The following is a 13,878-nucleotide window of genomic DNA, read 5'->3' as shown; positions in this document are numbered from 1 at the left end:
AGTCGTCTGGTTTGACCTAACAGAACTGTGACTGGTGGACTTACGCATGCCATTGAGTTGCATTTGCAATTCCTCAAACTCTTCTTGAAGTACTTCCTTTTCGATTTCACATACTTCATGTTTGAGTTTCCAGTCTTTAAATTCTTTAGTGAGTCTCTTAAGCTCATTCATCATTTTTTGAGACTCTTTCAAAGTTAAATCAATAATATCCTGCAATTCATTGCATTTTTCACAGTCATAAGATCTTACCTCACTCGTTTCACCTCGTGCCATGAAACAGTTTTCATTTTCTTCATCTGAAGTATCCTCATCTGTCCAACATCCTGAGGATTTATTTATTTTGTTTTCCAGAATCATCATGAAGCAGAGATTTGCTATCTCTTCCTGGTCTGAGTTGTCCTCATCACTCCAGCTTCCGAATGATTTGTTCTTGCTGAAGCCTCTAGAGATCTTCCTTTTCAGTTCTGGACACTCTGCTTGAATGTGCCCAAATCTTCCACACTCATAGCATTTACCATAGTTCTTGTCCTGTTCATCGTATTGCCTGGATCGTCTTGGTGGAATTCTTCCTTTCTTTGTATTCCGGAATCTTCTCATTAATCCATCCATGTTTCTTGATAGCATAGCAATCTCTTCTTGTAAAGCTTCAGGATCATCATCAATTTCATTTTCAGCTATTTCAGTTGAAGTCTTGAATGCGACAATTTTCTTTTTTTCTTCTTGACTAGTCTTCTTGAGATGTGTCCTTTCAAAAGCTATGAGTTCTCCTCGTAGCTCATCATTGGATAATTTGTTTAGATCTTGAGATTCTAGTGTGACCACTTTCGTTTGCCAGGTGGTTGGCAGACTCCTGAGGATTTTTCTAACTTGGTCACCACTGGTATACGGCTTGCCAAATGCTTTTAGATCGCTGATTATTTTGCTAAATCTAGCAAACATTTCTTCAATGGATTCTCCTTCTTTCATTGAGAAGAGTTCGTAATCATGAACCAGCATGTTGATATGTGTTTCTTTTACCTTGCTGGTTCCTTCATATGTGACTTCAAGCTTGTCCCACATTTCTTTGGCTATGTCACAGCTTGAGATTTTCTCGTATTCCTCACCACTTATATCATTGTGAAGCAAATTTCTTGCTTTATTGTTAATTTGTACCACTTCCAATTGCTCTTTTGTGTATGAATCTATATCTTCAGGGTCAGCAAGTGGTGGAGTAGCAGCAGGTAAGGGTAGTTTCCCTTTTTGATGACTCTCCAAACTTTGACGTCATAAGCCTTGGTGAAGATCTCCATTCGCACTTTCCAATGGGAGAAATGTTGCCCATTGAAGTATTGTGGTCTAGCTTGTGAAGTTCCTTCCTGAAAGAGAGCTCCTATGATAACTTGATTTGCCATGATCTTTTCTCACAAACTGTTAAGCAAAAGTAAAATGTGAGCCTTGCTCTGATACCAATTGAAAGTACAAGAGGGGGGGTGAATTGTATATTTTTAAACTTATTCTCTTATTAGTTGACTAGTTTATCAAATAGTCGACTAGATGTAATAAATTAACAGTTATAAAGACAGAAGGTAAGATGCAGAAAGTAAGTGCAGGAATTAAAGACACCGGAATTTGTATACTGGTTCGGATTCAATGTGAATCCTAGTCCAGTCCCCTTGGGTTGCAAGGGAGTTCTCATTAGTAAATGCGTTTCTCCGAGTACAGTGGAAATGACTTGATAACACAGTTTCTCTAACACTCGTTTCTTTTTGATACAATGCCTCACCAGTGTTATACTCTCCTTTCTTCTCTGACTTGTTACACAGCAGATCTTAGTGAACTACAATGTTTGTTTGCAGTAGAATAAAGAGAGGTGTTTGGTTCGATCAAAGTATATCTGTCTTAGGTTAAGGCTGGGTATAAAATATTTGATGAAGATCGAGGCTTGACAACCCAAGAGATTTGATCCTTGGAAAGAGATTGATTCTTTCCAAGAATAAGATAGCTAGCCGTTGCTCTTCCTTGATATTCTTCCTTTAATAGTTGTATATAATTAAGGCTTTCTCATTTTGATCTTTCCGAAATTAGCCACTTAACAATCTTTACAGGATCTTCAATCTTCCGGATATGCTGGCCTTGATTCGTGCCTTAAGTTTAGGCTTGCGAGATTCTCTCCATCGCAGCTGTCCGCTAGCCTTTGCTGATTGAGTTTCTTTTCCTTAGGCATCCAGATTTGCTGATTGGTTTATACTCTTTGCTGATTGATTTCTTTCCGCAATCATCAAGATTGGCTTCAGCGATCTTGTAGTATCTTCTCGATTCCTTGTTCTTCTATAATTGGTTTCCTGCAGAGGTATATTATTTGTATCATAAAAACTAGATCTAATATCAACTTCCCGGGCCCGCACCTCGGAACCCGACAAAATTTATAGAAAATCGAACACCCATTCTGCTACGAGTTCACCCATACAAAAGTTATCTAATTCCGATACCATTTGGTCATTCAAATCATCATTTTTACATCTTTTGAAAGATTTCACAATTTTTCCCAAATTTTGATTCTCATGAATTTGATGTTAAATCTAAGATATAATCACAAAATATAGTTGGAAATTGATAAGAGACACTTACCCAATGATTTGGAGAAGTTTGGGTCTTTGGAAAACCGCCCATGGAGGTTTAGGGTTTGAGAAAATTGAAAAATAGGTGAAAATCTCGTCAAAAACCTCACTTAACAGGCCTCAGATGTCGTATTTGCGACCCAGGGTTCGCAATTGCGAACCCTCGCCAATTGCCAACAAAGCAGGGCTGGCAGAAGACGCATTTGCGACAAAAAGTTCGCATTTGTGAACAGGGCATCGCAAATGCGATGAAAAAGTTCGCATTTGCGAACACACCAAAAACCAGCAATTTTTTCCGACACGAAAATGAGCATAACTTCCTCATACGATGTCCAAATTCGATGATCTTTTTTCTATGGCTCCGTAATTTCGATACGGATCTAATGGTTCAAACAAAACTGAATTTGGATCTTATTTGCTCAATGTGGTATTATTTTTGCTTGAAGAAACAACGATGAAGCATCCAAAAACAAGCGCAACATAGCCTAAACCTATCCGAAACTCATCCAAGCCCCTGGGGCTTCAAGCCAAACATGCACGCAAGTCTAAAAATATCATACAGACTTGTTCGTGCGATCAAATCATCAAAATAATATCAAAAACTACGAATTTAACCTCAAAACTCATAATTTTCTCAAGGACACTCAGATTTTCAAATTTTTCAACCGGACGTCCAAATCACGTCAAATCAATTCCGGTTCTCACCAAATTTTACAGATATGACTTAAATATCATAAAAAACTTGTATCGGGCTCCGGAACCAAAATACGGGCCCTATACCAACGAGTTCAAACATTAATTCATTTCTTTATTTCCTTTAAAAACCAGCACAATAATTTTCTTCAAAAATTGTTTTCTAAGGCTAGGAATCTCGGAATTCAATTCCGGGCATACGCCAAAGTCCCATATTTTACCGCGGACCTCTCGGGATCGTCGGGATACAGATCCGGGTCCCTTTACCAAAAATGTTGACCAAAGTCAACTAAAAACTAAATTTTAACTCTAGAAATTACTATATTTTTTATCCTGTTTCATGCTCGGACAGCGCACGTAAGTCGATACACATAATATGAAGTTGCTCGTGACCTCAAACTGCCAAACCGGACGCAATTACTCAAAACGACCAGTTGAGTCGTTACACTAGGCCACCTAGTATCCTTGATTCATCCAATGGCTGACACAATACCTGAAGCATCGACGCTAAAGTTGTATTTCGATAACCGTGGCGCTTCTTTGGGCTCGACATGTTTATCGAAGCCACTCTTACTCATGAGCCCCCAGGAATTTTGACCTCGATCATTTCGAATGGGATTACGTCCCGGTCCTTCATTCCTACGATCTGCGCTATATGGTTGGTACCGGTCCCTGTTCGATCGAGGTTCTCTGTCGATATCTCTTTGAATCCTTGACGAGTGTCTGACGTGTATATAGTTTAAACTCGTACTCTGTCAAATAATAGTATAGAAAGATGTCGAACCCACAGAGTTTGGTTTATCTATTCTACAGATGTTTCTTGTTTTAATTACTATTTGAGAAAATCAAAAAGAGTTGAGTTGTGAATTAATTAACTAAAAATGCATGAATAGAGCAATAGAAAATATTTTATTTTTCACAAATATAATAAAAAGGTGTTGGGATCCTGACTTCACTAAATACTTTTACTATATAGTAGATATATTTATTCTTCAATTTCTATTTCTCATAAATGTTATATATGCCTCTCACGATTACATTTATATATTATTACTTAAGTTAAACAATTAATTGCACTCCTCTCGGTTATACAAATTAAGCGTCAAAATAGTAATATTAAAGAGCCAGAAATATATGCTTAAACCTAAACATGCTCTTTTTTAGTAAGTCCCTTTCGGTTACCCTACTTGTTATAACTGACTATTACAATGTTCGCCTCTTTCGATTACAAATAATTGTAGAATCAATTTTAACATATAAGAGCTAGATGTCACTAAATAAAAGTTAACATCTATCAATACCAAATTTAACTAAATTACTTCTTCCGCCTCTTTCGATTACATAATTAGTAAGAAGTTAAAATGTAGTACGAAATAGATAGATGTTAACAAATTAAATGACACCCAACAATAAAGCAGATAAAATTTAATTAAAAAGCTTCAGCTCAAGCATGTGAAATTGAGGAATAATATCTACTACTCCCTCTGTTCCAATTTATGTTAACCTGTTTGACTGGGCACGAAGTTTAAGAAAAAATAAAGACTTTTGAAATTTGTGGTCTTAAACAAGTTAAAAAAGGGGCCCAGAGTGTTTGTGTGGTTATAAAAACTTCTCATTAAGGGTAGAATTGTAAGTTTAAGTTAAATTGTTTCTAAATTTAGAAAGGGTTCATTCTTTTTGGAGCGGACCGAAAAGGAAATAGGTTCACATAAACTGGAACGGAGGGAGTATTATATAAAAATATTAAGATAAGTCATTCTCCCAACACAAGAAAAGTTACTCCATAATGGAGTTAGTACTGACAATGGGAATATTCTTTCCCATTAAATAAGAAAATTGAAAGAAATATTCAATAGAATAATTCCCCTATTTAATTAAAAATAGGAACTAGAGTAATTTCCTATACCGGATAACTAAAGAAACTGAAGAAGAGAAACTTCTGAAAATGGAAAACAACTGTAATTATGAGCCTCCTCCTCTTCTCCTCCAAGCAGCTCAAAAGGGATATATTTATAACTTTTCTTTCTCACAAGCCTTGTAAAGATAAACTTAAAATAAAGGATGTCCTTCGTTTCCTTTTTAGGATACGACACTTTGGTTCCAATGAACCTATATTTTGGTGATTGTCTAGTGATTGTCTTCTTTTTCCAACTTGGCAAGTTGGAAAGCCATGATACGATCTTCAAGTTGATATTAGAAAGGTGGGAAGACTACCATGTGCACTTTTAATTCTTTTCAACTTCTTCTTTATATTTTTTTTTTTTAATAATAATTTATTTTCTTGATACAACATCATGCATCTTTTTTTCTGTTGTTGTTGTAAGTTTTAATTTGTACTTCTTGTGTGCACATGTCTCTTGACGTGGTAATTTGCTGCATTTTTCTTAAATTTCATATTTCCTGCAAAGAAACACAAGGATTAGCAATAAAATGTGAAGATAATAATATATGATATTTTTTTCTTATCAAATTCTCTCACACTTAAATATTTGCTCGTCCTCGAGAAAATTTCCGAGCCTCTCTTTTTAAGAGAAAAAAATAAAAACAAGTCAACTGTTAGCACAAGACTCCTTGGATTTTACAATGAATTTGATATCACCTGCTATTTTAATAAATTTTCTAGAATTAATTTTATTCCTTTTGTCCTTGTTTCTTTCATCCTGCGTAAATCAACTTTTGTATATAGAAATATTCAAAAGTCAATTTCATTCAAGATAATCATAAAATAGTGTATATTTTAAATGACTATAGGCTTGTCCTGTTTGTAAATCTCCACTAATATAAACTAGCACTGATCATAGAATCTTTTAGGACTTTTTATTGGCTTGTAATGTAGGCTATGTGCTATGGTATAGTACTAGAGGATTATATTTATAGTGACTGACTACTTATATATAATTAGTTCTCTGCTACTTTTCACTTTTTAAGTGCCTTTCCACGTAAGTAAATAGAATAACTTGGTTCGTTTCTGACGAAAAAGCTCTTTCTCTTCTCCTTCTTTTTTTTATATTTTTTTATTTTATTTTTATATACATATATATTTTTTTTAATTTTTTTTCATTATATATATATATATATATATATATTTGTCTCTTTTTTTTCTTTTTTTTTATTTTTGAGGAATATATGTGCACCCTGGCATATGAGAATGTTGTATCACTTTGTCATTTCTCTTTGCATATTTCTTCAATATATGAATGGAATATATCAAGTGTAATTATGCAGAAATGGTTTGTTCCAAAAAAAAATTATTCTCAAGCTCAAACTGGGATACAACAGATTTATTTTAGTGACTCAAGTGTTTGGCTATATTGTTGATACCCAATTTTTCCCTATATTTTTTATATATGCAAAACACTTTCAAAATAGCATGTACAGGCATATATAAGCATGCCCCAAAGTTTTGGTATTTTTCCTTTATTTTTTTAATATTTTAAAACCAATTTATTATCTATTTTAATACTACAAAATTCAATAATTATTCCCAAACTAGCATTTTATAAGTAAATAATTTATTTCGTTCTCATATTTACTAATTGGGGTAATTTTTATATATTTTAATACATTTATTTGGTATTTTTTAAGCTAATTGCATATAATTATAATTATAGCCTATTTTACGATTAACAACATTCTATAATTATAAAATCACTTTTAGTATTTTTACATTAATATTTATAAGTTATTAATTGGTCCAGTACCTTTAATTTATTTTCAACTCATTTTTTTAATATTTTTATAAATTAAAAGGGAAAAACTGCTATTTAAATGACAGCCTTTTTGTGTTTCAATTTTAGCCCAAATTGGACCCCAATCACACCCTAATCAAATGACCCAATTTTATTATAACCCTACCCATACCCTTTCTTATCATACCCAGACCCGGTCCCCATTTAACCCATTTAATCCCAGCCTTTGATCTTTTAGATCAACGGCTCCCCTCATCCCTTTCCTTTTTTAATTCAAACGACCCCTTTACCCTACCTCATTTTCTCCTCAGCCGCCGCCTCTGAAACCCTCCACTCTCTCAAACTCTCTCAAGGGTTCTCAAACCCTAGCCGCCTCTTGCCGTCTCAGACCAGAGATCCACTGGAATCTATGGCCACCAAAGCTATGGGGATCTCACCTCCCCCCCCCCCCCTGGTGCTCTTATACACCGATTTTCTGAAGATTCAAGGCCTGACCTTGAAGATCTCTACCCAGATCTCCTTCGATTCAGGGTTCCATGGTCTTCTCCGGCTTAGATCCACGAGTTTTCCAGGCCTTTCTCACTTTTAGGTTTCTTCTGAAACCCTAACCTTTCGAGGTTCTTCTGATTTCTCTAGATCTGTCCTAGATCTGTGTTTATCTTGGGGTCTCAAACGTTTTCTCAAAAGTTTCTTTCAAAACTTGCTTTTTAATCTTTTCATCTTCCCCGATTTAGGATTTCTTCGATCTGTCAACATGCTCTACTGTGATTCTTATATGTTTTTTTTTCTACTATGTTTCTTCTACTATATTTCTTCTATGATCCTTATGTGCTTCTTCTACTGTGTTTCTTCTACCTTGTTCTTACGAGTTCTTCTATTGTATTTTTTTTTTGCATGATTGTTCTTTATTATGTTATTCATGAGTTTCTTCTACTGGGAAATACGTGTTCCTTTATGATTTCTGCTCTTATTCCGTTAATATTTTTGCCTGACTTACTTGTCTTCATCTCTAGACTCGATTAATGGTAAAAAAACCCTAGAATTTGGGGGTTCATCCGAGTTTTGAGGTTATTTGTTATGTGATTTGTTTGTTTCTTATCTCTGAACGTGCTAATTTCAAAACCCTAGTCTCTTTAGACCTATTTGAGTTTCTGAAGTTGCTTCCTCTACTGTTCGACTGAGTTTCGAGATCTTTGTGTCAACTTTGTTTCTTCATACGATTCTGACCTCTTTACTTGACCTTTCGCATGCTATCTGGTATTCCCTCTTCTCTGAGATGACTACCGGGTTCCTATGGTCCTCTACTTACTGATTTTCTTTGATTGCATGACACTCTTCTTTGTCTTAAATTCAGCCTCGCATGCATAATGTTTATGCACTCTTTATAGGTCAAATTTCCCTCTCAAAATAACCTTGATTGTGGACTGATTTCAAATCTCTTTGTGCAATTCTGATTGCACTCTTGAATTGATTCTTTCCTTTATTGTTTTGATTTCCTTTGTTTCTTGGACTTGTTGAAATATTTTCCTTTCGACCCTGCCTTTCTACTTAAGTTGATTTGATCCCATTACCTTAATTACATTAGTATGGGATTCTTACAGACCTTTCCTTAATTAAGGTCTAATGAACTTAACCCCTAATACATGCGGTATACTCGTACTGTGCTGAAAATATTTCCTTATTTGTCATGTCCAGCCCCGCGTGATTTCTTTCCTTATATAACACTTGCATGCTACCGTTTGGTTTAATTGCTTTATTAAAGGAAGTCTTTGATACTGATTTGATTTTAATAAGACACATATTCCTCCAATTATGTCTGAATTACAGTCTTTACCTTATTTCTGCATGTTTCTCACACTATAAATACTTGCTCTTTTATTAACACCAAACGAAGGAAAAAAGAAAAGAAAAAAAGAAAAAAAAACACTGGAGTCTTTTCTGAACTCACACTCACACACAAAGTATTCTCTCTTGCTGTTTGTGCTGTGGCTTCTTTGCAAGACTTCTGCTCTCTTTTGCTTGTCTCTTTCTGAAACTGGTACGCCTTTATTTAAACTTTTGCCTCATCCCTATGTGTTTATTCTATAGTCTCATTCTTTTGAGTGGTTTGATGTTCATGCTTTCGTAACTTATGCTAAGTATTTTTCCTTTCTTTGCTTCTGTTCTCATATGAATCCCTACCCCTAATCCCCTTTATGTGTTGAGTTGAAACCTTGGCCTGACAGTATCCCAATTACTGCCCAGGCCATGGTTTGACCTTCAATAGGTCCTGACTCTCCAATGTTTGGCTAGTGGGCTGGTCAGGGGTATGCCAGCATTCTATGTTGCTGGGCATGACCACCAGCCTGCCTTGGCATCCCCTAATTCCCTCTATTGCACTTACACTTGTTCCTAGATTCTAAGTTCTGCCCCCCTCCAATGAGCCTTGCCTTGGGACCTTGAGTTCCCTCTGAACTTGGACATTGGAGGGTTGGCCCTTCCACACTGCCCTTTAATTCAGTTCTGTAATGATATCTGGGTGTAAGCATTGCCTGGAGTTCTTGAAACTCCTTGGAAATTTGACACATTCCAGATAAGAGAAAGGCCTTGGAACTTGATCCCGGCAGGTTGCTCGTATCATGTTGTTAGACCTTGGGTCGGAATTAGGCTCCATGGATGCAGCTTAAAAGCTCTGATGTAATTTTATTCTCTGATTGATTCATTTGGTCTGTAATAAATTTTAAAATAACTTATGGGGTTTTAGTAAAAAGGGGAGGGTTATATGTGTATGCATAAGGGTAGATATCCTGCCTATAGGAGTTTTTCTTTGAATTTCTGCACTTTCATCTATAGAAATCATGCTCACAGGAATTCTGCACTTTCATATGTAGAAACCATGCTCACAGGAATTCTGCACTTTCCTATGTAGAAATCATGCTCACAGGAATTCTGCACTTTCATATGTAGAAACCATGCTCATAGGAATTCTGCACTTTCATATATATAGAAATCATGCTCATAAGAACTCTGCATATCATATAGATATCCTGCTCATAAGAATTCTGCATGTAGGAACCATGTCTTTAAGATTCTGCATTTTTTTTTTTGCGTCTATCATTAGGCAAACAGTTATAGGGCAAAAGAATAATCAATTGCATCCTAGATACCATGCTTGTAGGATTTTCTGCACTCTTGCCACGCCTGTAAAAAGTGTGTCAAATTAACAACGCTAGAAAGCATGCCTATAGGAACTATCAACCCAATCTGAATCACTCGTTTTAAGATTAGTCTGTCACTAGTAACCAAATGCAGAACTCGTATCATTCTGTTAAAACTGGCAACTTTCAGTAATCAGTTCACTTCCTTATTCCCGAAACCAGTAGATGCCATCACCTAGGCAAACAAGTAAGTAGTTAATTAATTGCACCAGTCTTCGATAAGTTACAACCAGGCGAGCCTAATTCGAACTTCATGTCTAAAAATATGTAATGAACCAGCCTGCCTAACGTTAAGCATAATTTGGACCTAATCAGTATATGTAAGACGTGCTAAACTACATGATTTTTGTGATTAAAGGAGGTTTGTCTGAGCCCTAATTGGTTTTGTGCTCCCATAATTGTTTTATGTGTTTTGCCTGACGCCTTAGCATTTTAACCTTTTGAACCTCTGAAAAGCCAAGCTCCCTCCCTTTAGAATTAGTGGTCCTAAAGCCTCCAGGACTGATAGGTGGGACGGGTAATAGCATGCTGTAGGTAACGACACCATTTCGCGCTTAATACCTTATCGGGGTGGGAAGGGTAGACATAGAGATGATGATCACACGATAACACTACGCGTACGATTGGTTACCGGTGTTGTGTGGATGATCAATGCGATTTATAAACCTAGGACCCCTTGCCCTATGTTTAATATCAATAAATTCTGTCTTTTCAATTACCCAAAACTCCCCTTTATTTTTTACTGCATTATCCCTTTTCCTTCTTTGTTTATAAATTCCAACATGCTTGTTAGCGACCCTTATGTGTAAATTTATTTGCATACTTGTTTACATTAAAGTCACAACATAGCATGGCCGGGAACCACACTAGTGGATCTTTAAGGGTGCCTAACACCTTCCCCTCGAGATAATTTCTAGCCCTTACCCGAACTCTGGTTTTCCAATTCAAAATCCTTCTTAGTGTCCTAATGCACTCAATCATTAGGTGGCGACTCTTCAATTCCAAAAACTCAATTCCCAAATGGGAATAGAGTTGTCTTCCCGAATGTCGTAAACCCGATTTCGTGAGAAAAAGGGGGCGTCGACATATATGAGATTTGAAGAAGGCCTAATTCATTTTCTAGATTAGTGCAGTTTAGTATTTCGCCTCAATATACAATAGAAACAAGTTCTAGCAATTTTTCAACACTTCAAATGAATAACTTGAACTAATTGAAATTTGAATCCTTCTGTACTTTGTAGCCAAATATATTAAAGGATGACAGAACACAAGAAGTCACAGGTAAAGATTATTCCGGAAAAGATCTTAAAATATCAAGCGATATTTCTATTCTTTGTTTATTCTAGTTGCCTGTCTTAACCGTGTCTTGATTTTTCCATCCCAAAAAAAAAAAGTTATCAGATTTTTTTTTCTTTTTTTCTTTTTTTTTAACTGCAGAAACACTTACTCATTATAGAAAGATCATAATGCATCTATTATATTATACTATACTATATTATACATGCATCGTTATATTAACTATTTAAGCCGACTAAAAACATGATTATTTCTAGCTTAAGAGTAGCTTAAAAGCTAGAACAGGAAAAACGTTCTTGCCTAATATCCGTCTTATCTAAACAACCCATCCATGCAACTTTTAAAACACACAAAAACATAGAAAAAGCACAAAAGTTGTTACCTCCCCCACACTTAAATTTTACATTGTCCCAAATGTAAAACTTAAGCAGGGGGTTGTTGATTTATTTTCCTTCATTGTCTCCACTGCCATTGTCCTCTTTCTGATTCTGCGTATTTGAAGTGCCTTCGCCATTACCACTACCACTGCCACTTGCTTCTTGTCCAGGTGTCCCAGGATGTGGTGTCTCTTGAAAAAACTGCTCCTCTCGTGCAAAGTTTAGGTACTGGGTTGGCTCCGGGATTTGCTGTTCTTGTCCATCTGCATTAAAAAATTGAAAATCCATATTCTGACAGGGAAATGGGGAGACTACAGGGGAAACATCTGAGACACGCGAGGGGTATCCTATTTTGCTCATTACATTCCCTATAGCACTGAGAATACTAGTCTTAAGAGCAGCGACTTCCTCTTGCATCTGTTGTTTGTTGCGTAAGAAGAGTATCAATTTTTTCCTCATTCCTTTGAACCCGCTGACGAATTCCTTGATGCCTTTGCTGTTCGTATCTCTTTCCCTGAGTTATGATTGGAGCGTGCTCACCTGCAGGTCCAACACATGGCCCCAAAAGACTAAGAACTCCCATTCCGATATCTGATGGATGAAGAAATCCAAGATCAGGATGTCGCCGTGTTTCACAAAGATTAATCAGCTTAGTGATGGTGGAACCATGGTAAAAGGATTTCACTGTCCTTTTTGTCCGACATCGTTTGATATTTTCACAAATTATCCGTCCAACATTAATAGCAAAACAATTTTCAATAGCATATAACCAAGCTGCTCTAGTTATTCCTATTTCACTTGTGTTGCGATGTGGTACCAGACGGTCATTCATGAATAACATCCAAACTTTTGCTAGTATGCTGAGGTTCCTGGCACTAAACCATGTTCGATTACATTCAGGATCAATGTGCCAGTCAATACCATTAGCACAGAGTGGTGCAGCAACAACGTCAAAGTTTGGTTCTCTCACCAGTTCCTGAAAAACCTCATCATCTACATCTGGTATTTCATATACTTTGTTGATGAATTCAGGACCAAAATAAATGGTTTCCCCCCCGAACTATTGACGTATGAGTTTCCACGTCGAGAGTTAGTACTGCTTGTCCGGGATTTTGAACAAATTTTGTCCAGCGTAGACGTTCTGTTGAAACAAACACCGGAAAAATTTGCTCACCGTCTTGTGCAGAGAAATCGAGTCCTCTTTCCTCAACAAGGTTACGACGTATTTTTCTAGCTGCCCAGTCTGCTGCTTCAGGTGAAATAAAATATCTCATGTCGAGCTGGAGAACAACAGCTCTGTGCCTATTTGGAGCAGCAACTATTTCCCTGTTTAGGGTTGCAGCTATTTGCCTATTTTGAACCATGCTTATTATAGTAATTTTTAGAAAAGAAAAGAACTTGATGTGAAAGGGTTAAAGAAAATAGAAGAAAGTAGGAGTTTAAACAGTATTCAAAAACAGTGGAGAACGTTGGAAATGTTCTGGACTTGATAGTGAAAGTTATTTGACCTTTACTGAGGGTGAAAAGTTTATTTATAGCTGGTTAGTCTAGTACAATACTGTGAGGAAAACATTCCAGCTATTATCCAAAGAATAACAGCACCTTGGGTCTTATCAAAGATTGTCTGTAGGTAAAGTTTTGTACTTTGTTGTTACTTGACAGATCAGTGTAAAATAGCTCCACGCCTCTTCCATGCCTTAAATCCTTTTAACTTTCTCTTTAACCAACGTCACATCATTCTGAAGATTGAGACAATAAATTTTCTTAGACTTCGCTCGTAAAATTTTATTTAGTATCTCGTACAACTAACACTAGTTGTATGAGGTATTTTATTTATCTCACAGTTTTGTGGATCCAAATTTTATGAATTCAGAAGTGTAAGATTTGGGTTCCACAAATTTGTAAGAGAAAAAGGAGTCTCACACAATTAATATAAGTTGTGTGAGACACACAATAAAACTTTTCGACTTTGCTCAAACATAGTAGTCCATTTAACCAACTTTACATTATTCTACTTTCTTTTTACCCT

This window comes from Nicotiana attenuata, unplaced genomic scaffold (assembly GCF_001879085.1).
Source record: "Nicotiana attenuata strain UT unplaced genomic scaffold, NIATTr2, whole genome shotgun sequence".
In the NCBI taxonomy this organism is placed as follows: Eukaryota; Viridiplantae; Streptophyta; class Magnoliopsida; order Solanales; family Solanaceae; genus Nicotiana; species Nicotiana attenuata.
Note: the sequence above shows the minus strand (reverse complement) of the source record.